Source organism: Myotis daubentonii, chromosome 3 (genome assembly GCF_963259705.1).
Source record: "Myotis daubentonii chromosome 3, mMyoDau2.1, whole genome shotgun sequence".
NCBI classification, from domain to species: domain Eukaryota; kingdom Metazoa; phylum Chordata; class Mammalia; order Chiroptera; family Vespertilionidae; genus Myotis; species Myotis daubentonii.
In genome coordinates, this window is record NC_081842.1 from 176,252,244 (window position 1) to 176,275,884 (window position 23,641).

Genomic DNA, 23,641 nt, shown 5'->3' on the forward strand with positions numbered 1-23,641 from the left:
CCCCCTGTCATGCTGATCCCGGTGCCGGGAGGCCTCACGGCTCCGCTGATCCCGGTTCTGGGAGGCATATTACCCTTTTACTATATAGGGTAGAGGCCTGGTGCACGGGTGGGGCCGGCTGTTTTGCCCTGAAGGGTGTCCTGGATCAGGGTGGGGGTCCCCACTGGGGTGCCTGGCCAGTCTGGGTGAGGGGCTGAGGGCTGTTTTCAGGCTGGGGGTGACTGAACTCCCAAACGCTCCTTTTTTCCTTTTTTTTTTTTTTTTTTTTTTTTTAATTCTGGGCCAGCTTTAGCTTGAGGCTTGGCTCCAGCTCTTAGGCCTCCGGCTGAAAGTAGGTTTCTGGCCTTTGCTTACAATGTTGCGAATCTGCTGGCTGAAGTTGGGCGTATTTGTTACAGAGTTTCTTAAACTGCCCGCTCAGAGGCAGCGGCAGGCGGGGAACGCTGGTTTCCTCCGTCACTGAGGCAACCAAGCCTCATGTTAGTTTCAAGCTGCCTGGCTGCCGGCCGCCATCTTGGCTGACAGTTAATTTGCATATCTCGCTGATTAGCCAATGAAAAGGGTATCGGTCGTACGCCAATTACCATGTTTCTCTTTTATTAGATAGGATATGCATAACCCATGGACACAGTGTGATGAAGGCCTGGGAAGGGTGAGTGTGGGTGGAGGGGATCAATGGAGGGAAAAGGGGGACATCTGTAATACTTTCAACAAAAAAGGTAAATAAAAATAAATAAACGTGTCAAATGTTTTCTGAAAAAGAAAGAAAGAAAGAAAGAAAGAAAGAAAGAAAGAAAGAAAGAAAGAAAGAAAGAAAGAAAGAAGAAAGAAAGAAAGAAAGAAAGAAAGAAAGAAAGAAAGAAAGAAAGAAAGAAAGAAAGAAGAAAGAAAGAAATTGCGTTTGGCCATTTCTCTCCTATATATACGCTGCATTAAAAGCAGGGACTCTAACATATCCCTATATGCCAAAATTCATTGCAGCATTATTCACAGCAGCCAAAAAGTGGGAACAACTCAAGTGTCTATCAGCCAATGAATGGGTAAACAAAATGGTGTCATACAACAAAATGTAATTCAGCCATAAAAAGACAGGAAGTTCTGATACATGTTACAACATGGATAAACCTTAAAAACATATGCCAAAAGACATAAGCCGGACACAGAAGGACAAGTATTATGATTCCACTAATCTGAACTATATAGAATAGGAATAGTGATAGGGACTAGAAGCAGACTAGACTTACCAGGGCCTGGAGGATAGAGGGGGTGGGGAGGGAATGTGGGGTTATTGCTTAGTGGTTATGAAATTTCTTTATGGAATGATAAAAGTTTTGAAAATTGATAGAGGTGATGGTTCCACAACATTGTACATGTAATTAATGCCCCGAATCGCACATCTCAAAATTAGTTAAAATGGTAAATTTTATGTTTTAAATCTTTTACCACAGTTAAAAAAATTAAATGCAACAAAAAAATATTGAATTTTACACTTTTAAGTGAGTAAATTGCATGGTATGTGAATTATATCTCAATAAAGCTGTTAAAAAATAGGCAACAGATTTGAATAGACATTTTTCCAATGAGGTTAAATAAGTGACAAATGAGCCCATGAAAAAAAAATGCTCCATGTTACTAGCCATGTGCCAGGCCGTGGGAACCCCGGCAGAAGCTGCGCGGAGCGGCCTCCAGGGCCTCCACTGTGTGTGCAGCCATCTTGTGACAGCATGAAGGCATCACGTGTGAGGGCGTGACAACTACATAGCCTTTTATTAGTAAGGATATATCTAAGATAATTGAAAGCATATATCCACACAAAAACTTGTGTGGAAATTGTCGTAGGAGCATTGTTCATAAAGCCAAAAATTGAAAACAACTCAAATGTTTATCCACTAATGAATGAATGCATAAAATGTGGCATATCCTTACAATGGAATATTACTTGACCATAAACAGGAATGAAGTACTGATATATGCTGTACCCTGAATGATCATGAAAAACATGCTGAATAAAAGAAGGCAGACACAAAAGTCAATGTGTTGTATGATTCTTTGAAGAAATAGCCAGAACTGGCAAACCCATACGGACAGAGGCAAATTTTAATGGTTGCCAGGAGCTTGGCAGAGAGGGGGAAGGGCAGCTAATGTGAATGCGTGCTTGGTTTTTTAAGATGAGAATGGTCTAAAATTAGATAGTGGTGATAGTTGTATTTTATGATATGTGAATTATATCTCAAAAAATCTTTTATTTCAAAATTTTTTCACTCTGATTCTACATTTATTTATTTCTCCCCCTTTTTGGTCAAATTTTACTTTGTATGTATTAAAAATATGTTATTAGGAACAAAAAATTTGAATTTTTATGACTTCCTGGCAGATGACCCATTTATTATTAGGAAATATCACTCATCTCCAGTAATACTTTTCGCCTTAAAATCTATTTTGTCTGATGGTGATATACCTATATTCTGTGTGTTTTTATTAGGTTTGCATTGCATTTCCTTTTTCATACTTTTATTTTCAACACTTTTAAATGCTTAAATTTACATTGTATCTCTCATAAGCAGCATACAGTATTTTCTTTGTTTTACCTAGTCTTTGTCTTTTACTTGGAATTTTGTTTGATTTATCCAGTGTTTGTATTTTAATTAGAATATTTAGCCCATTTAAATTTAATGCAATTGCTAATTTATTTGGGTTGAAATCTACTATTGTGCTATTTGTTTCACTTTTTCCAGATTGCTTTTTCTTTCCACTCTTTTTTCTTTTGGGTTAAAATTTTATTGTTTTATTTTTCCCTCTATGATCTTGTTTCTTACACATTCTTTTATCATTGCTTTAATGTTTATCCTAAATATTACAATATGCATACTTGATTTTAAAAATCTGATATACATATAATTAAATGATTTAATATATTACATACTACTACATAAACTATAACATAAAGTAATACAAAAAAATGCAAGAAGCTTAGAACATCTTAACCTTATTTAATACCCTTACAAACTTTTGTGCTTTGTCATCACATATTATAATTTCGATGTGTTTTATACCCCATAAGATAGTATTGTTATTAGTTATACAGTCAACATTAATTTAATTTTCTCTAAAATTTATCTTTTCTGTTGCTCTTTCCTTTCTGCATCTTTGTGCTTCTGTGTGGGATCATTTTTCTTCCGTCTGAAGAACATTATTAGCATTTTCTTTAGTGTGCATCTGCTGCCTAGAAATGTCTTTATTTTGCCTGTTTTGGAAATATATTTTGATTCTAGGTTGCCAGTTAGAGTTTCTATTCTACTATATTTTATTTAAAAAAGCTGTATGTGACTTGTTACACTGATTTCATAAGCCACTCCAGTGAAGTGGCCTGATGCCTGCCACAAACCCTTGCAAACCTGTAGATTGAAAACCATTGCTACAGAATTGCCTCCTGATCATCCCACTATTCCCAGCCACCCCGAAAGTAAGTGGTTCCCATAGTGAAGACTCTCCCACAGCCTGCCAAAACACTAACCACTCCTTCAGAGGAGGTCTTGGGATAGCTGGTTATTCATTCCTCAGCTTCCCTGACTCCACAGGCTGGGTCTGAGACACTTTTGAAGAGTTACAAGAAAGTTTCTATCTAATAAAGAAACCAGAAATCAGACTCCTCGTGCTGCCACTCCAAGCACAGGATTGAAAAAAAATACGTACTTAGGAAATAACAACTTGTAAAATTGACCAATCTTAGCTCTCAGAACATGCGTACAATTAGTTGGAATCAGACTGAGGCACCTGTAAATTTCTAGAATTCACTCATATTTGAAGCATTTATTGAATGTCTACTCTGTGCCAGGCTTTTGAAATAACAAGGTATTAATCTCAATCATTGATGAAACCCCTTTCAAAGCTCATGGTGTGACCCAAACAGGACTTCCTGTTCCCCAGCACGATTGAGTGACCATCACCAACTTTGCCTCCATGCCTCTCCTGTTGTTTCATTGTCCACCAATAATACAAGCCACGTTCTGCATGACCCCATATGTTTTAGTTACTTGAATACTTTCTGTCTGCTCATAGTCAAGGCTTGGGGTATTGGGAGCTACTCTTCTATTCATTCAACCAATATTCATTGCATGTTTATCAACTTTCAGGTACTGTTCTAGGTTTTGAGATAAGGTCCTACCATCATTGAACCTTATGCAGTAAGAATGGCAAATAAACAAGCAGACAAATCTCTAATCTTATGTCACATAGTGGGAAGGCTATGAATAAGGGTAACAGGAAAGAGAAATTGAATATGATGGTGATATTTAGAGAGTGTGCTCAGTAAAGTTTTCTCTGAGGTGAGATCTGAGCAAAGATCTCAAGGAAATGAGAAAATGAGTCATGAAAAGACTTGATGACAAGCACTTCCAGACAGAGGAACAGCCAGTACGAACATCACACCATTGGAGCGTGCCTGGCTCATTCAGGGAACAGAGGCCAGTGTGGCTGAAGCACAGTGAGCAGGAGGGGACTGTTAGGAAATTAGGCCAGACAGGTGGTCGGGATCTTGAGCATAGTACCAGGTGTCAGTTCCATGTCTTTAAGGTGATTTGAATAAACAGATTATTCATTTAATGATTATGAATAAATGTTTATATTTCTATTTGTATAACTAACATAAAGTTTTATTTCTTCAGGGTTTCTTAAGCATTAGCTTAAAAGGTCTTAACATAAGCAAATTTAACCCGAACTATAGCCCCAGGAAAAGCATGGATGTTAACTTTTAGACCCATCTGTGATCTGAGAATATGTCACTCTGTCCTGCCTGGATGCTATGAGGAATAAATGACATAATATATAAAGCAAAAACATTCAGTATAGTGCCTTGCACTCAGATGGCACTCAGATTTTAGTGTAGAGCGCAAGATAGGGAAGAGGTGGGAAGTGAGGCTGCCGAGGGAGACCAGGGTTAGCTCACGCAGAGTGCTGGCTCTCATGCTAAATAGATTCAATCTTAACCTGATGAGGAGGCCCCTTTGAAGGGTTTTGAGAAGGGTGGTAGGAATGGGATTAGTCAGGAGAGGGTGGATTTGGAAGAGCAGAGGCAGCAGTGAAGCAGGTTATGGGAGCATCCCAGCAAGAAGGCCCCTGCAGTATTTGAGGTCAGAAATGGCGAGAGCCTGACCCCACTCGCTGCTGGAAGAGTAGGAGTGGAGTTGGAGGGACATGGATTGAACGGATGCTCACAGTTCCCAACGCTGTGCACGCATTGGTACCAGTGAGGGAGCTTCCGCCGCTATCTGGAGTACCCTTCTTCTGCACCCGCCGTCTCCTCGTCCTCATCTTGACAATCTTCAGCTCAAGGAAGCCCACTTTAGCCCTCAAGCTGGCTTTAAATACCCTTCCCCATGCTCCCTCATAGCTCCCCAACTGTCCTGGAAAGATGCCTTTCTTGGGTCTCTTCCCATTTCCCTTCCCAGAAGGACAGCGAGGATCTGGCCCCCTTCTCTTGTAGCCTCGGCCCCCTCAGGGATGCCCAGGGAACATTTGTTGCTCACATTCACCCTGGCATTGTGATTTCTACACAGAAGTTGCCTAAGCCCCGGGAATGCTTCTGTTTTCACTAAGAGCCATTCATCCCTTGTAATTACAAGGTCCCAGGTTTTCAGCCCAATCTGCATTCCTTTAATTTCAGAACAGCATGTGCCCCGTAACCAGGAGATGTCCCACTGCCCAGACTTCTTGTTCCAGGATTAAGGTTTCTAAGGGGAACCTGGCTTTGGTGCCCAGTAACCAGGTTACAGTTCTTTGGCTTCCATCCTTGGAAACTTGTAATTTACTGATCTTGGTATTTATGTCCCACCACAAGATGCACAGATAACAGAGGCAGGCCTGAGAGTAAGAATGGCCAGGAGAATGACCCTAATAATTAAACCAGCCCCTTGGGTGGCACAGCGGGCCCATTTCCTCTGGGAGTCTAGTGTGTATAAATATATTTTAACAAATTACACCCCGTCAGGTCAGGATGCCCCAAATGGGAGTGCCTTTCAGATTGCTCTGAGAAGACAATTACTTCTAGCAAAACCAGTGAGTGGGGAGGAGACAGTATATCAAACCTGCAACAAAGAAAAACGTGAAGGCCAGCAAGGAGGGGCCCTGTCAGCAGAGCTGGCACGCTGTTCCTTTCATTGGAGATTCGCGGCTCTCGGCTTGGATCCTGGCATTCTGAGAGCAGGATGGCCTGGGGATGGCAGAGAGAGGATTCCCAGGTGGGAAAGACAGGTTTTGGAATCAGAAATATCAGGATTATGACTATACACCTAATAAAGCTGTCAAAAATAAAGGAAACTTCATTTAAAATGGAGTCAGGAGGCTCTGAAGGGGCAGCTCTCACGCACTGCCACTCGCACCCCACACGGGAGGAAGGCAGAATTTGTTTTTGCCCAGCAAAACACCTCATCTTCACCTGAACCTCTCTAGCAGGTTGCCTTCAGGTTTGGGCTCTGGATACAGCCCAACCAATGAGAAACTGCCACAATCAGCCAATGAGAAGCCGTTACCACCCAGAGCTCTACAAAAAGGATCCTCCCAACTTCCTTTTATTTTTCTTATGAAAAGCAGCCCCTTTCCTCTGTCCTTCATGAAGACTTACCCATGGTTCACCATGGTTTGCTTGTCTTGAATTGCGAGCCCTCTGCTTTCCCTAATAAACCCATTTTGCTGGTAAAAATAACTGGCTCTTTTGTTTGAAAAAAGTCACTATTAACAACAGCAATGATAGCAAATACCTATGTAGGGCTTCCTGTTTGTCAGGCATTAGTCTAAACATTTTTGATATATTAACTCATTTTATTCTCAAAGCAATCCCATGAGATAGGTATGGTTATTATTCTTATTTTACAGAGGAGGGAACTGAGGCATAAAGGAATTAAGTAAGATGCCCAGGGTGACACAGGTAGTAAGTAGTGGAGGCAGGAATCATATCCAGGCAGTCTGGTTCCTAAGTCAATTTTCTTAACGACTCTGCTTATCAGCTGTTCACCTTGGGCAATTCATTTAAGGTCATTGAGTTAAAGTTATATCTGCTGTATATTAGGGATAATGATACTTACACTGCAGGGTTATTTTAAGGGGTCAAATAGTAGGCACTCAATAAATAGAAAAAAATAGAAAATAGTGCAGTGAAAATAACCTGAACTATAATATCTCATAACAGCGTTTGATTATAAGCAACAGAAACTGATTGAATCATGTAGGCAAAAATGGAATTCATGAAGGTCTGTGAATGTCTTAAGTTGAGCTCCCAGAAAACTGTCTCTCTGACTGAGACTTTTCTGCAGGACATTCACTGCAAAGTGCTCTTGACAACACAATCCACGAAGGAGTGAGGGAAGTGGGATTGGGTAGAAGAAGTTGAGCTTGACCCCATAGGGATGGCCTTTCAGAAATGTCCCAAGGGAGGCCACACCCCCTGCATAACCTTGGCTGAGATAGCACTTATGAGCAAAGGGCAGTTTTGGGGATGGGACTTCTCTGTGGCCATCAGCAGGCAGTCCCTCCAATAGCTGAGGGAATGAGTGCCTCACCCCTAAGGTGGGGTGTGGACTGTGCATCAAATCTTTCACTACAGGAGCCAATGTACAGGATTGAAGTAAAGCTAAACAGCCAGTGGTAAGACAGGAAGTGGCTCAGCTGCACTGGGGAAGCAAGAAACAAATGGAGAATCTTTCTGGAGTCATAATGTTACTTTGTTGGGCCCTTTCATTTAATATTTAAATTCCAAATAGAGATTACCTAGATGGGTCAACTCAGTCACATACTCACCTGTTGGCCAGAACGGGTGGACTCCTTGATCAAAAGTTCTACTAAAACTGGATTCAGAATAAAATTGTAGTATAATTAACAGAGAGGAAATAGATCCTAGGTGGGCAAAACAACAGCTCTCTATTATACCTCAAACTCAGAAGACTTGGGGAGAATTCCGGGATAGACTTAGGATTTGATAGTTTGCTAAAAGCCCCATTATTTCCATCCTTGTAGTCTGTCCTTTTGAAATGTAACTCTGAAGCTCCTCCCATCAAGAGATGAAGACTGTTTTCCCACCTTTTGAGTCTGTGCTGGCTTTGTCACCTGCTTTGACCAATGGGATCAGCAAAAAGTGAATCTAGACCTAAGAGGTGTTGAGTACTTCCACTCTCATGCAATCCTGTGTAGCTGGCATGTGCAGAGGCTTGGACTTGTCTGCTGGAGGATGACAGAGTATGTGAAGCAGCGATGAGCCCTCTTAACTAAGGCCATCAGAGGCCAGCCAACCCCTAGCAGACACTGCATCTAACTGCACACGCATGAGTGAGCCCCGTCAAGACCACATGAGCCCAACACAAAACACTGATCCACAGAACAATGAACTAAATATGTGGTTGTTGCCACTAAGTTTGGGGGTTGGTTACTTCGCAAATGCTAACTGATACATGCTGCTAATATACGGTGTGACATTAAATAAGTAACATACTCTCTCTGATGTTTCCTACTGAGGAGTGAAGGATTGAACACATGAGAATCCTTTGATCAGATAGCTCATGCATCTGAGAAGGGCCAGAAAGGGGGCTACACTACCAGAAAGCAGAGCTTGAAGGCTACCACCCCCCTAGTGCAGAGGGGCCACTGAGCTGAGAGAGCTCCAGGGTTGCCAACAGGATGTGAAATATCATCAGGTGAGGATGGGAAAGCGACAGTGGTGTTGACGCAGGTATTTTTGATGATCAGTGAGTCAGAGGCTAAAAACCACACAACACAGCCCTTAGGAAGTGAGGGCACACAACGGTTTTCCTCCACCCCATGGCTGTGGTAACCTCCTGCACCACTGCATTCTGGCAGTTACGCAGCAGGGGGATTATGTGTGCTTTCTTCCAGCCCAGGCTTTGTCATTCGAATGGGTACCTCCTTTCCTGTACATCTGCTTTTCCTTAACCAAAGGCAAGGGTGCAGAGTCGGGGAGGCAGTTAATCTCAGGTTCCTTGCCACATCCAAGTCCAAGCCAGCAGTTCACATCTCAGAAGAGGCCCGTGGCCCAGAACGAGCTGGTATGAATGTGTGCGTGTGGTTTTGTAGTTAATTAGCTAGTTGGCTCTTTCCACTTTCCAATTCTTAGAAATGATCTTTCAGTTCTTGCCTCGTTTATCGAAAGCATGTTCTGTACCATACATTACGTAGGTTGCTCTCATGCCTATTATCTTACGATGACCCCTATTTTCCAAATGAGGACAAGGGGAGTCAGAGAAGGTCTATAACTTCCCCCAGGCCACGGAGCTTGTAGGTGCGCAGAGTCAGAGCCAGCATCAAGGCTTTTGAAGTCTAACGTATTCTTTGTCCTATGATGGGCAACCAACCAAGCCGGGGGCCGGTGCCCGAGCTCTGCGACCACTCCTACAGGATGATGTGGTTTTTGGAGTCGGCCAAGTAGAAACAAGATACCTAAAATGAAAGACAGCTCACCTTCAACCAAAATTTGAGATATTGACAATGTTATAGAACAGTAGAAGCCCATAATTAGTGTTTAATAATGTAGGTAGCTTATTTCATGTGGAAAACGACACTTTGTCTTTTATCATGCCCCCACAAGTTAAATATCCTGTTTTATTTGTATGCTACAATCTGGAAGGGACAGAGATTCCCTGAAGCCTACTCCTAAATTCAGGGCTAATGTTCAGCTGGCATGTGCCAGCATAGCTGCATTGGTTGTCAGACACTGAAATAATTCCATAGTTGGCAGAATGCTTTTGCCCTGAGCCGTCAGAGCACCCCTCCCCCCCGAACACACACACTGTTCCTGACTCAGCTCTCCTGTACCCTCACGTGGATCCCTCACCCTACCTCCCCATGATCCAGCAACTGAAGGAGCAACCTTGGCCCAGAGGGCAGAGACCATCTGTGGGGTACTCCACACTGGACCTCAACCCCAAGTACTAATCTTTCCCTAGCATTACTCTTCTCTGTGCAATGGCACTTCAGATAATCTCTGATAGGGCTATAGACTTGAGGATGGGCTGAAGGTGGCAAAGATTGGTGGAATGAGAATTCTGTGTTCTGGAACTTTCCCCATCCTTTACCATGACCCCCCCTCCCCAAATCTACCTGTCTCATGTCCTGTCCATTTAGGGCTTGTGCTCTGCTTTCCATGGGGGGAAAAGATCCATCCTCTGAATAAAAAGGTTCTATGGTCATGTGAGTTCATGAATGCTGTATGCTATACCCTCCTTTTGGAACCTCACATACTTACACAGTAAAGTCTCTGAAAAGACCTACAATAAAGAAATCTACTTTGTTTAATCCAGCATTTCCTAATCATGGAATGCTATTCACCACCACCTTCCTTTATGCCTATTAAATTTCTACTGTCCAAATGGGAGAGCAGGGATTTATAAAAGCCTTAAGGAGGGAGGATGGGGGCAGGAGGGAGGGGGAAGATGGAAAATGCTGCTGACTGTGTACTTGCTGAACCAGAAGGCACAGGAGGTGAGGTAGAGAGGCGGGGATAGAAAGAAACGTGTGCAAGGGAGCATGTTGCTGGCTCTTCCAAACCGTGGCCACCACCAACTCTGATCCTGGGCAAGTGCCGAGAAGAGGGCCAGCCAGCAGCTGGAACTCTCCCCAGGATATCTGGAAGACCTCTGCGCAGATTTTAATCTGCTCATTGAGATCTGGGTTTCGGTTCCAGCTCGGTAATTTTCCAGCTGTGTAACTTTGAGCATGTTATTTGAATTCTCTGGGCCTCTCTTTCTTCAGTTCTAAAGATTTAATTAGACAAACACAGTAAATAATCTCAAACTTGAATGTGCACCCGAGCCACCTGGAGGACTTGGTAAAACACAGTGTGCTGGGCCCTGCCGGAGGGGCTGATGCAGTAGGTCTGGGATAGGCTGATGAAGTCACACTTCTGACCAGTGTCCAGGTCAGACTGCCGCTGTTGGTGGAGACCACACTTGGAGTGGCATGGGTGTAAGTTAAAGTGCTTTGTAACTTGTAAGCTATACGTCTTAATTAATTTAAATGAATTCATCCATTCTGTGTTAAAATAATGATGTGTTCATGGGATAAGGTTTATCTCTTACCACTTCTGTGCTTTTGGGAGGAAATGCTTTTGTTTCCATGCAAGAAGACTGATTCCCATGGTAGAAGTTTCAGGAAAGCATCTGGGGACCCAGCAACCTCTGTGACACAGCATGGGCAGGCATCTGTTCTGGCTGCAGATATCAGTCCCCCAGACATTCCCCTGAGGGGGCAGAGGTCATCTGTCATCTCCAGAGAACAAACACCAACTGACACATTCTGTGGAACTCTTGTCCCTCAAGATGTCCCGTGGAAAAACTTTTCTGTGATTATATTCCTCTTTGAGCTTCACAATACTCATTAATGCATAAAGGCTCTGAGAAGTCCGACAGAAAAGTAACCTACCCAACTCTCTTAAGGTGGGGTAGTGGTTAGGAACACAGGGTCTAGACCTGTGCAGTCTGATATGGTTGCCACTAACTACAAGTGGGTATTTAAATTTAAATAATTAAATTTACATACAATTAAAAATTCAGTTCCTCAGTCATAGTGGTCATATTCCAAGTATTCAGTGACCATATGCCAGTGTTTCCCATTTGGCCAGTGCAGGTATAACATATTTCTTGTAGCACAGAAAGTTCTATTGGGCCCAGATGCAGGGCTTCAAATCCCAGCTCTATCACTAGCTCTGTGAACTTACACAAGTTCCGTAAACTCCTGGTGCCTTAGTTTCCTCATCTATAAAACAAACTTAATAAATGGTTCATACTTTACAGTGTTGTTGTGAGGATTAAACAAGTTAATATATGTAAAACACCTCAAGTAATGTCTGGCACATAGCAAGCCCTCAATAAAGGGTGCTCATTATTATAGTCTGTTGAACTTAGTTTCTTAAACTGAATTTTACTTGGAACCCTTTATCTGTATAATACTATTCACTTTATGGAACTGAGCTCCTCTTAGCCTGTCTCCTGTGCTGTATTATGCTAAAAGCGTCTGTCCTTTCTTAATCTTTATTTGAATGACTGCCTTCTCTTACCCTAAATGAGATAGGAGACAGTGGTGGAGAAGAAAACAGAACATCCTGCCACATACCCTGCTCCTTTAGGCTATGAGAAGCCTGGCACAGACTTCCCTGTGGCCAGAGCATGAGGGACCAAGGACAAAGGGGAGGGGATGAGCTTAGAAGGATCTTCCAAACCACTCTAGGAAACTGAGGCTCATCCCGAGGAGCTGGGGCGTCCCTGAAGGGTGTCAGCTGCATGCTGTGTGAGTAGATCTACATTTGAGAAGGAACACGCTTGGGCTATGCTGTGGAGAATAGATTGAGAGGTTCTCAGAAATCTGTAAAATTGGGACCCAGGAACTCCCCGCAGGAGGTTGGGTGAGGAATAATGGTGGGTGGCAGTGGAATCAGGGAGAAAGTGACAGATTCAAGATCCACAAAAGAGAAAAAATGGATAAGACTTGGGGCTGATTGGTTGTTGATGGCAAAGAAGTGAAAGAATAAATATGACTCAGGTTTCCATCTTGGGCAACTGGTAGATAGTGGTGACATTCACAGAGGCTGGGAATATAGAAGGAGGAGCATGTGACCCAGGAGAGATGATGAGCTCAGTTTTAGGACTGAGGGTGTGTAAGACATTCAAATGGATGTGCCCTGGGGGCAACTGGATAAATGGAGGGTGGGGAAAGTCAAAAGGGTTACAGAGGTTCTCAATTGGGGGAGATATTGTGCCCCCTTGGAACATGACAATGACTTTTTGTTGTTGTTAATCCTCACCCAAGGATATTTTCCCATTGATTTTTAGAGAGAGTGGAAGGGGGAGGGATAAGACAGAGAGAAAGAAACATCTATGTGTGAAAGAGAGATACATTGATTGGTTGCCTCTTGCATGCTTCCCTACCAGGACCAGGATCAAATTTGCAACCAAAGTACATTTTCTTGACAGGATTTGAACCCAGGACCTTTCAGTCTGCAGGCTAATGCTCTATTCACTGAGCAAAACTGGCTAGGGTGGAGACATTTTTGTTGTGAGTAGGATTCAGTGACTCCAGTGAGTAGGATCAGGAATGCTACTAAATCCCCTACGTACAGGACAGTAAAGATCATTTGGCCCAAAGTGCCAGTGGTACTGAGGTCAAGAAACCCTGGATTAGGAGAAGCTGGAGCAGTAGGAGGCGGCCGTGTTTTGAGGCAGCATAATTGTCGCCAAGAACATGAGCTGGAGTCTGAGTCAATGTTTGAATCCTGGCTGATGCTACTCACCAGCCACATAACCACTGGAATATTACTTCCATTTCCAGGGCCTCAGTTTGCTCATCTATAAATGGGGCTGGTACTATCTCACAGGCCTAATAACACATTGCCTGGCTCAGAGTGAGCACTTCATTCAGAGTAACTGCATTGCTTGAGGACAGGACCAGAATCCATGTGTTCAATGAAGAATTGTTGAGTGCCTGCTATGTGCCAGACATTGTGCCCAGCATGGGATACCATGGCAAATGAAGTGCAGTCTTTGCCTTTTTGGTTTCCATGTCAAACACCCCCATTCATATATGCACACTATCCCAGTGTCTAGCAGGAAGAACAATAGCCCCTCACAGATCCTTCTCATGGATACAGTTGGCAAACAGGATCTTCTAAGAGCAGCACCTCAGCTCACTCTGGCGGCTGAATGTTCTTCTTCAGAAAAGAGAGGACAATATTGGTATTTTGGCCACAGATTTAGCCTAGGGAAGGAGGGAAGACTTTCCTCCTATGCTCTCACCTCTGTCCCATCGTCAGAGTTCCCATGAGCATGACAATTGGCACTCATTTTCTATCCTGCCGTCTCCGCTGGTTTGAGGGAGTTGCTCAATTTTGAGCCTTCATTTGTGAAACTCAAAGCAGAAAGGAGCTTCAGCCTTACCCTCTTGTGGGGATAACCGAGGGCCTTCTTGAGACAAGGCTTGCCTTCCTACATGTGGCCCCACAGCCCTGGGAGGGACAGTTCTTGGCACCCATACAACTTCTAGTGGGATCAGGAGAAGAGGAGATAGAAACTGACATTTATTGAGAACCTACTAGCTGGGTGAGATTGGGAAAATTACTTAACCTCTTGGAGCCTTAGTGGTCTTATCAGAAAAAAATGGTAATACCTGGCTTACAGGGTTGTTCTAAGTTTAAATGACACAAGGCACAGTGTCTGGAATGAATTATGTGCTCATTTATTAATTTAAAAACTATTTATTGAGTTTCATCTCTGTATCTGGCTCTGTTCTGGGCAATGGGAATTAACGGCAAATAAAACAGACTAAAACTTCCCCCCTGACGGAATTATCTTTTATTGCCTCAGAATCATGGCTATTTAATATTATTTGATAGGGCTATGCTACGCTTTATCTACTATCTGTCTATACACATATATGTGTGTATATGTATGAATATACTTACATTTATATCCAGTTAGTTAGTATTCCCTTTTACTGAGATAAAGAAATCAAGATCTAGAGGAATGAGATAAATTGCTCAGGTTCACAGAATCAGAAAGTAAAGGAGCTAGAAATGAAATACAGGTCTGTCTGCTTCTAAAAATCTTGCTCTGTTGAGTATGCTAAAGACAGATATACAATTAGACCCACCCAAACCTCCTACAGCGGCAATAATTCAGAGATGGCCTGTGACTTTTGCTTTTCATCTCAGCAGCTCTTGTTGCACAGCCCTCTTTAAAAGGGATAATAGAGATACCACTTCCAAGTGCGGCGATGAGCGCTGCGGAGCACCGTGTGAGCCGTAATTGATGGAGATGCCAACTGCCAACTAACCAGAAAAACTCCAGCATCGTAAATCTGTCCCCTGGCTTCTCACAAGAACTGATGGATGAGGAATTCAGCTCAAATATTTAACAATCAATAATTCAAATGCCTATCCAACCATTTGCACGTTGGCATGTTTATAAATATAAGGGCTACACTTGCATTTTACATGAAACTTCTTTAAAGTTGAATGGAGGGAGTAGAAACACCCCACATCTTATGGGAAAGAAGCTTGGGGAGGAGATGGAAATACCCTCCCAGTCTTGGCTTAACTTGAATCTACAAAACTTCCAGCTACGATCACATACCACTGTTCACACCCTCAGGTTGCTGGTGAGCAAATCAACCACAAATAAGGTGTTGGAAGCCCCAGTCGTGCAGCTGGGGGAAGATGCCAGAGCCTTATCTCCTTGCCATCCTCAGCTGCAGGCATGAAACAGCAGACAGGACAATGAATTATTCATTGGAGCTTCCAAGATCCCTCTGTCACCAGAATGGGTCATCTCTGGGGCTGTAATTCAACCTCCTTCCTCCTTCCCCACTTCCTCACAGACAGCTAGGAACGAGGCTCGATTCTGGGAAGACATTCAGGCTCGGTGGCCAGGGCTGTGAGCCGTGCGTGTCTGGACCCTGGATGGGAGGAATGCTGTTTGAATTTAACTGTTTTGAATAAATAGTCTAAGTCAGCATTGACAGCAGTGATTTATCTGCACTTCACAATGATTGAATTTAGATGCTCCATGCACTTGCTGATTTATTAAACCTCTCTCCTCTCTGAGGGAGAATCAAAGCACCTCCTTTGGCCCTAATGGATAGACACTTTGGAGGCACTTAGGGAAGCCATTGTTGATAAGACTTACTACCTAAAAGAGAACTCTGTCTCATATGGTCTCTGCAAGGAAATAACTTCCTTCGTTGGTGTTTCCTTCACTGTCAACAGCTCAGCCTTTCCAAAGAAGGGTGGGGCTTTGGCAAACACCTCTCGTGCAGTAGGGGATGAAGAGTCAGGCCTGGGCCCTGAGCTGCTGGCCTCTTTGCTTCCCTTTGCCCACACCTCCCAGCTGCACAGCTCCAGTTCCTCCAGGTTGAAGAGAGACCCCCAGCTCTGGCTACTAGCTGCCTACACTCCCTGTTCACAGGTTCTACCTACGCTTGGCTGTCCCTAGAAACAATCTCAGCCAGCACCTGAGCCATTATCCCCTTCTCAAAACAGTGCAGATTCTGAAACCCACCAGGGGGGATGGAGAGGAGAGAGGGGCCTGGGTATGAAGCCAGGCTGGGATGCACACCATCCTCATGGCCAGGGAGGGCTGTGACGTTCCACATCAGTAGCTGACGTTTCCAAGTAGCAGACGGCCTGTTAATAAAGTGCATCCTAGGCAGCAGCCCATCTAGGCGGAATTTTGGGCTCTACTCTTGGGAAACAAAACTAGCTGATATGGAAAGAAAGGAAAAAAAAAGGGACAGAGCAATGAAAGCCAAGTTCTCTGTGCAGAGGCACCAGCTATAGGTCTGTCTTAGATTTAGGTTTCAAGGATGGTTGAGAAATGGATGAAGTATAGGTCAGTCATGTGTGAAAGAAGACAAAGGAAAAAACCAGCTTGCCTAAGCTGGTGATTAATGGCTATCAGAAGGTATGACGTGTAGAATGTCTGGAAACTTGTGTAAAAGATACAATAATAGTAACTAACTTGTGAACAGTCTGTGATAATTTCAAAGCATATTCACAATCCTTTTCATTGAGTGGGGCATACTAATGTGGAGAGGAATCTGGAGAAGGGTTCTGTTAGGGGAGGAGAGAAACACATACAATTTAGAAACAAAGTTAAGTTATTAATAGCTTTAGGAGAAAGTGGACTAGTCAGTAAGGCCGGATGGAGAACATCTGGGGTCCTGCAGACCTGTGGCTTCTCTCACTGGCGGGAGAAGTCAGTATGGACCATAAATCTCCAGCTGCACATCTGAGCTTGGGGTCTGTTTTCACCCACTGGTGTTCTGCCTAGCAGGAGCCTTGGGCAGAAATTCCTCTCACCTCTGTCCCTTGGCTTGGGTTGAGAGCAGTTGTAATGACTGCTCTTATTCTTGCTCAGGAAACTTGGGCCTATTTGGAACAGAATGACTGAAGTAGAACAAGGAGCCAAGCGTTTCATTCGAGGCTCAGACTCATTCCAGGAAGTAAATATTATTGGTTCCATCTTTAAAACAAGCAAACAGAGCCCAAGAGGGATTGTGGACCCTTCTCAACAACACGCATTTGTAATGTTTCTCGCAGAGTGGAGACTTTAGTCCATGTGTTTCAATCTCCTCACCTGAATTCTACAAAGAGAATCAGAAGCTGTGGGGAAGAGAAGGTCAAGAAAATGAGATCTGGGCCCCTACCTCTAAATTATCCAGAATATTCTCTTCTTTTTCACACATGATGGTTCCAGATACAATCTTAGAGAAAAGACCTTTGAAGGCCACTACAATGGACAAGCTAATTTTCTTTTAATTGATGAATGGGTATGAAGGTGAAATGAAAAATCAGAATGTTATCTGAAGACTTGGTTCTTATACATTTGCTGTGTTTTTTTTCATATACATAATGCATTTCACTAACCAATTCTAACATAAATTGGAACATCGGGCTCAAATTGACTATTGAATCTTGTACATGGTAAGCTTTGAGAAATAGTGATTAAATTTAATTGAAAGTCTCAAATACATTGGCAACTATAGTTCATGGATGAAGCAGACTCATAAGATTCAGAGAAAGGATGAATGGTTGCCAGAGGGAAGAGAAAGGTTTGGGGGACTGGATGAAAAATGTAAAGGGATTGAGAAGTACAGATTGGTATTACAGAATAGTCATGGGGATATAAAGTACAGCATAGGGAATATTGTCAATAATATTGTAATAACTGTATGTACCAGGTGGGTACTGAAATATTGGGAAATGCTTTGTAAAGTATATGATTATCTATTATGCTGTACACCTGAAATGAATATTGAATGTAAAATACATATGTATTATATATATACTTTTTATTTTATTAAATGGGAAAAAAAGGTCTCAAATACTTTGGCAACTGGAGTTGCCAGGTGAGCCATTGGGGTCAGCATGGGCCAGCGCTCCTCTGGAATGCAGTATGCGGTGAGAAGAGGCCAGAGTGAGATGGCGACTTCTTGAAGGACACAAACCTTTCAGCATTTTGGCCATTATTATTGAGAAACCACTCATGGAGAAGGTAGTTTTAAACACAATTAAGATTCTATTTTAAAGAGAAACCAGAAACTGCCCATTTAACGCCGATGTTTGATCTACTGTGAAACAGAGAAGGGAGAAACTATTACAAATTTGCTAATACCATCAAAACTTCTAAAGTGATAAAATGCAGCTACATGAAGAAAAGGCAGTCATCCCAAGCATGAGGTGTGTTAATAGCTGTGAATAATATGAGAACAGAGAATTATTCTGAGTATTGGTGAAATAGATCTGACTGTTTTTTGGACACTGCATGGTGACCAAGGACACCTCCTGGTCCTTGACCAGTTGGAGTGATGTCCAAAGGGGGGGGGGCATACAACTGGGGGAACTAGCACAATGTTTAGAACTCCTTTTAATTTTTTAAATATATTTTTATTGATTTCAGAGAGGAAGGCAGAGGGAGAGAGAGATAGAAACATCAATGATGAGAGAGAATCATTGATCAGCTGCCTCCTGCATGCCCCCTACTGGGGTCGAGCCCACAACCCAGGCATATGCCCTTGACCAGAATCAAACCTGGGACCCTTCAGTCTGCAGGCCGATGCTCTATCCACTGAGCCAAACCAGCTAGGGCTGTTTGCTTTTATTTTTCATTTCATCTACTAAAAATGACTATTTTTTGTGTACTTTTTATTATGTCCACAATATATTAGTACAGAAGTACACAAATGTAATTTAATATAAACACATAGCTATCTTTACTACCCCAACTCTTGCTATCTGAATGCAAAAGCTGAATCAACTCAGATGAATTTTTAGGATGGATGTTTTGCTATCCAAACCCTGACTACTTGCTTTGGGAAACTGGACTAGGTAGGTTTTGATAACCTGCTATTGCTCACTATTCATATACCATATACTGCTCCATGTCAGGAACTGATTTATTTGCATAGTGAAGGATAATTGTGTGTAATCACTGAGGCGCCAGGGAATTTTTTATTTTAATTTTAATTTTTATTTTAATATATTTTATTGATTTTTTACAGAGAGGAAGGAAGAGGGATAGAGAGTTAGAAACATTGATGAGAGAGAAACATTGATCAGCTGTCTCCTGCACATCCTCTACTGGGGATGTGCCCGCAACCAAGGTACATGCCCTTGACCAGAATCGAACCTGGGAGCCTTCAGTACGCAGGCCAGTGCTTTATCCACTGAGCCAAACCGGTTAGGGCATATTTTATATTTTTTAACTGAGATGCACTATGGAAAGACTTTAGGAGACCTCCGCTGCAGGTGACCACGTTGATAGGTCTGATTTTGGGTTATAGGCAGACAGAACTTGCCATCTCTAACAGCGGAAGCAAAATGCTCCTTTTGTGTTCCCCTATAGAGTGATGTGGTAGTTTTCTTGAGGATTAGGTTCTGATATCAGTGTATAAGGTGAAATTTCATATAGCCAAAATTTCCCTTCAAAATCCCTTAGGAAAATACTATTTCAGAGATTAAAGTGGCATCTCTTAGTAAGTCCAATGCAGTCTGGTTTTTTTTTCTTCAACTTGGGGGGGAGTCACTATTTCTTAACTGAACCCTAATGAAGATCCTGGGTTGCTCTTTGCAGCCAGAGGGTACCAGAAATTCCTGCCTTTAAGTGTTAGGAGCTAACTCAGTGCAGTGACATACTCTATGAGAAGCTACGGAGAAGAGATCCCTGGGAAAGAGCCAGTTCCAGTCTCCCCCGCAAGCCCTCCCTGGGCTAGACATGTTGAGAGAAATGAGACTGGAATCCCTCAACCACTGACATGGAAGTCAACTGAGTGTGGTGGTGGGCTTACCTGTGTGAATCTACTAAAAGCCATTGACTTGTACACTTTAACTGGGTGAATTGCATGGTATACTGATCATCTCTCCATAAAGCTGCTTATTAAAATAAAAGCATAGGCACTCATTTCTAAAGAGTGAGCTTCCAAGAGTTGAAATCAGTACAACCTTTAGGCTCAGGCTACCCTCCTGGGCCCCACACTTTAGAGCTCCCTTTTCTTGGCCTCCTACAGCTACACCCTCCCCACAGGCTGAATGTCCATGGGGGTGATGCCCACTATGACCCCTCGCTGCCTTTTATAGGCCTTGCTATTGGTACCAGGCATCCTAGAATTTCTGCCCAGATGCCCCCAATGTGCTTTTGTGGCTCAGGTAGTCTCTTCACTTCCCTGTTTCCCAGTGGCAATGGCAGACTTTGTCACAGGTATTTATAGTCCTAAGTTGGAGAGGCTATACTAGGAGATATTCTTTGCATTTGGGTGGGAGTGCAGACAGGGCTTGGACATTCAGTTTGGGATTTCCAGGCATGTGCACAGACTCCTCAATTTGCAGAACTGAGTTGCGGGGAGGAAATGAAGGGGGTTAACCGGAAGCCAGGAGCCCCTATCTGTACTCTTGTTCTAAGAACCCCCACATATGGAACATACATGCCATGATAGATTGAGATTTAAAATTAAAATAAGCATCAACCTACCCTGATACTTTTCCAATATTTTTCTCAGAAGTCCCAAAACAGTGATAACTAGCATGTATTAAATCTGTTAGGCTCTTTTAATGCATTTAACACGATGCATTATATCATTTATTTCTTACAGTGAGGTGGGTTCTGTTATCACCTCAACTTCCCTAATGAGATCACTGAAGCTTGCAGAGGTAAGGCAGTAGTTGAGTCAGAATTTGGTAACAGTACAACCTGACAAAATTGAGCTATACTGCCTCTCTAGGAATGCCTGGCTCATAGATAAGATTCTTAGCAAGAAACAAGCCTCTTTTTTAACTTCTAACAGGTCTGAGAGTGGTAAAAATATATATCCTTCCAACTGACTAAGTTCCTTTCATTTGAACAAGTCTGGATGGCACAGAACATGCATAAGTATTATAATATGAATTCTATTTGTAGAGGACATTTTCATTTTCTCTGTAGCCTGAAGCAAGGGGTTGTCAGTTATTCTTTCAAAGATTAATCTTTCTACATTAGAGATATGAAGATGAAGGGTTCGGGGCATGATGGCTCATGGACACATGAATATGATTTTCTATATGTTACTAAAAATTTGGTTCACAAATCATTCCTTCCCATCTGAAATCTCAGTGCCATTGCTATGAAACTTATTGGTGTATCCAGGGATGGTTTTCTCAAGGTTGCAAACAAGACCTCCAAATTTACTGGCCCAAGCTAGTTTTATAACAGCTGGCTCAACTCTAGCATGGCTTCAATTAAACACAATTTATAATAAATCAAGATCTATGCTATTGTTAGGTGGCACCCCCATTCTACACATAGGGAATCCAAGTCTCACAGAAGTTGTGCATGTTGTCCAAAGTGGAAGGTAGGACCAGAAATCAAATCAGTCCCTTGATACTACTTTGCGTGTTGGAGTCTGGCATTTTTATAGATGGAAGGCACAGTCATTTCCACAATCTTATGTGCCTTTTATATTAATCTAGAGTAGGGGCCATTTCTCTACCTCCTTCTCCTAGAACAGCACTCTGATCTTTGGAGGGAGTTCCTTCCTGGACTTAACTTTCCTCTCCAGGCAGTATGGCATCCAACTTATCTCCAGAGGAGGCTCTGGTTGGCTTAAATTGTTCATCTTGGGCCACAAGAATTTGTCAGGATGAGCATGTCACTCAGCTTGGCTGGTGACATGTGAGGAGACAGCTGCTGGGACTTCCAGGAAAGAAGTTTCCTCTTTCATCGATAGGAACTACTGGAAGAAACCAATCTTCTTCTCTTGAAGCATGGAGTGTGTGGAGAAGAGGCCTGAAAACACTGGGGAGGGGGCGAGAAGGGGGCGAACCTGACTCACAGAGGAGGGCACAGTGGAGAGAATGACCCAGAAATGGAGACGGAGCCATGATATTGTGACCTCTAGATCATTTTTGCTTAATTTAGATGGAAGGGATACAGCAGGGACTCTCTTCACTTTGCATCTGAGAACCTGAGGCTCAGAGAGGCTGAATGACTTGGCCGGTTTCCATAGCTAGGAAGAACATGTCTAGGACTGAGACACATGTTTCTTATCTTCAGGTCTAGGGCTTCATGAGTGTTTTAAAAGATGCTTTCTCCAAACTTGGGTCAGAAAAATAATTTTTCCTGTTTACCCAGGAAAAATAATCACACACCCGCTCCAGAGAAGATTTATGGAGAAAAGGCCAAAAGACACCAAAAAGGACAATAAAGCCATTGTAATAGAAGGAGTTGTACCAAATCCAATAGAGTCAACAGAATTGGAACTAGCTAATCTTGGGCATTCAGAACAAGTTCTATTAAAAATATTGACTGATTTATTAGAAACCAGGGAGGCCATTTAAAATTTTTATAATTACTAAGGACCTCAAAATAGTCCCATCAAAATGCGAAGATCTGTGGAGCAAATAAAAAAATGTAATAAAAAATTAAAGCATAAAATATTAACTTTAGAAGAGACCTTAGACATCATCTCATCCCACTTTCCCCAAATGAAGAAGTTCCTACTACTGCATTTCTAACAGTTGGTCATCCTGCCTCTGTTCAAATACCTCCACTGATGGAGATCTCACTGTCTCATAAGGCAACCAATTTTTAAATAATTCATAAATTTTATTATTTTTAACTTAAAACATGTCTGAAATGAAAGTATAGTTGACATACAAGATTATATTAGTTTCAGGCATACAACATAGTGATTTGACATTTATATACTTTGCAACATGTCTACCCAGAGTTTACTTTTGTGTGAGTGAAGCAAAGACAGAGGGATGATGAGACCAGCCTGGCATTTACAGTGACGTTCTGTTTGTTACGGGTTGTGTCTACATCCTGCTAAGACTTGCTTGGTTCCTGACAATTATCCAAACCTGCGAGCTGCCCAATACCTTCCAAAGAATTCCCCAATTTGTAAAAGTTAGTCAGAATCTGTTTCTGTTCCTTGCAGTTTTCCCAGTTCAGAAATTTGTACCAGGGAGTACGCCACAGGCTCTTCAAGTCAGAGGGGCTTTAGGGTAGAAGTCAGTGAGGAGTTGATGACAATGATCCTCATTTCAGGATTCAGAGATAGGAATATGGAAGTCCATTGTTCACAACAGCAAAACACCTTGATGATCACCTGTGTCATTTGTATGAAGTGCTCATGGAAAACAAGGTTTCATGATCCCAGAACTACTGTCCTGAGACAGTATAAAAGTCTGGAGAATTTCAAGAACTGTAGGATAGTGTGGTTGCTTCCACTGGCCCTGGTTAGCTTATAACAAAGAATAACAAATTTAAATGTCTGAATTTTCTTGCCCTGGCCAGTGTGGCTCAGTTGGTTGAGCATTGTCTCATGCACAGAGAGGTTGCTGTTTCGATTCCAGTTGGTCAGGGCACATGCCCAGATTGTAGGCTCCATCATTGGAGGGGGGGAGGGGGATATGCAGGAGGCAGCCTATTGATGTTTCTCTCTCACATCAATGTTTCTCTCTCTCCCCCTTTCCCTTCTTCTCTCTAAAAATCAATAATAATAATTTTTAAAGCTAGAATTGTCCATTAAGGCATACATTAACACCCAGGAACTTATTATGGCAATGCTAAATGAATTTTCAACCTCTAAAAGCCACACAGCTGAGGGAATGGAAAACAAT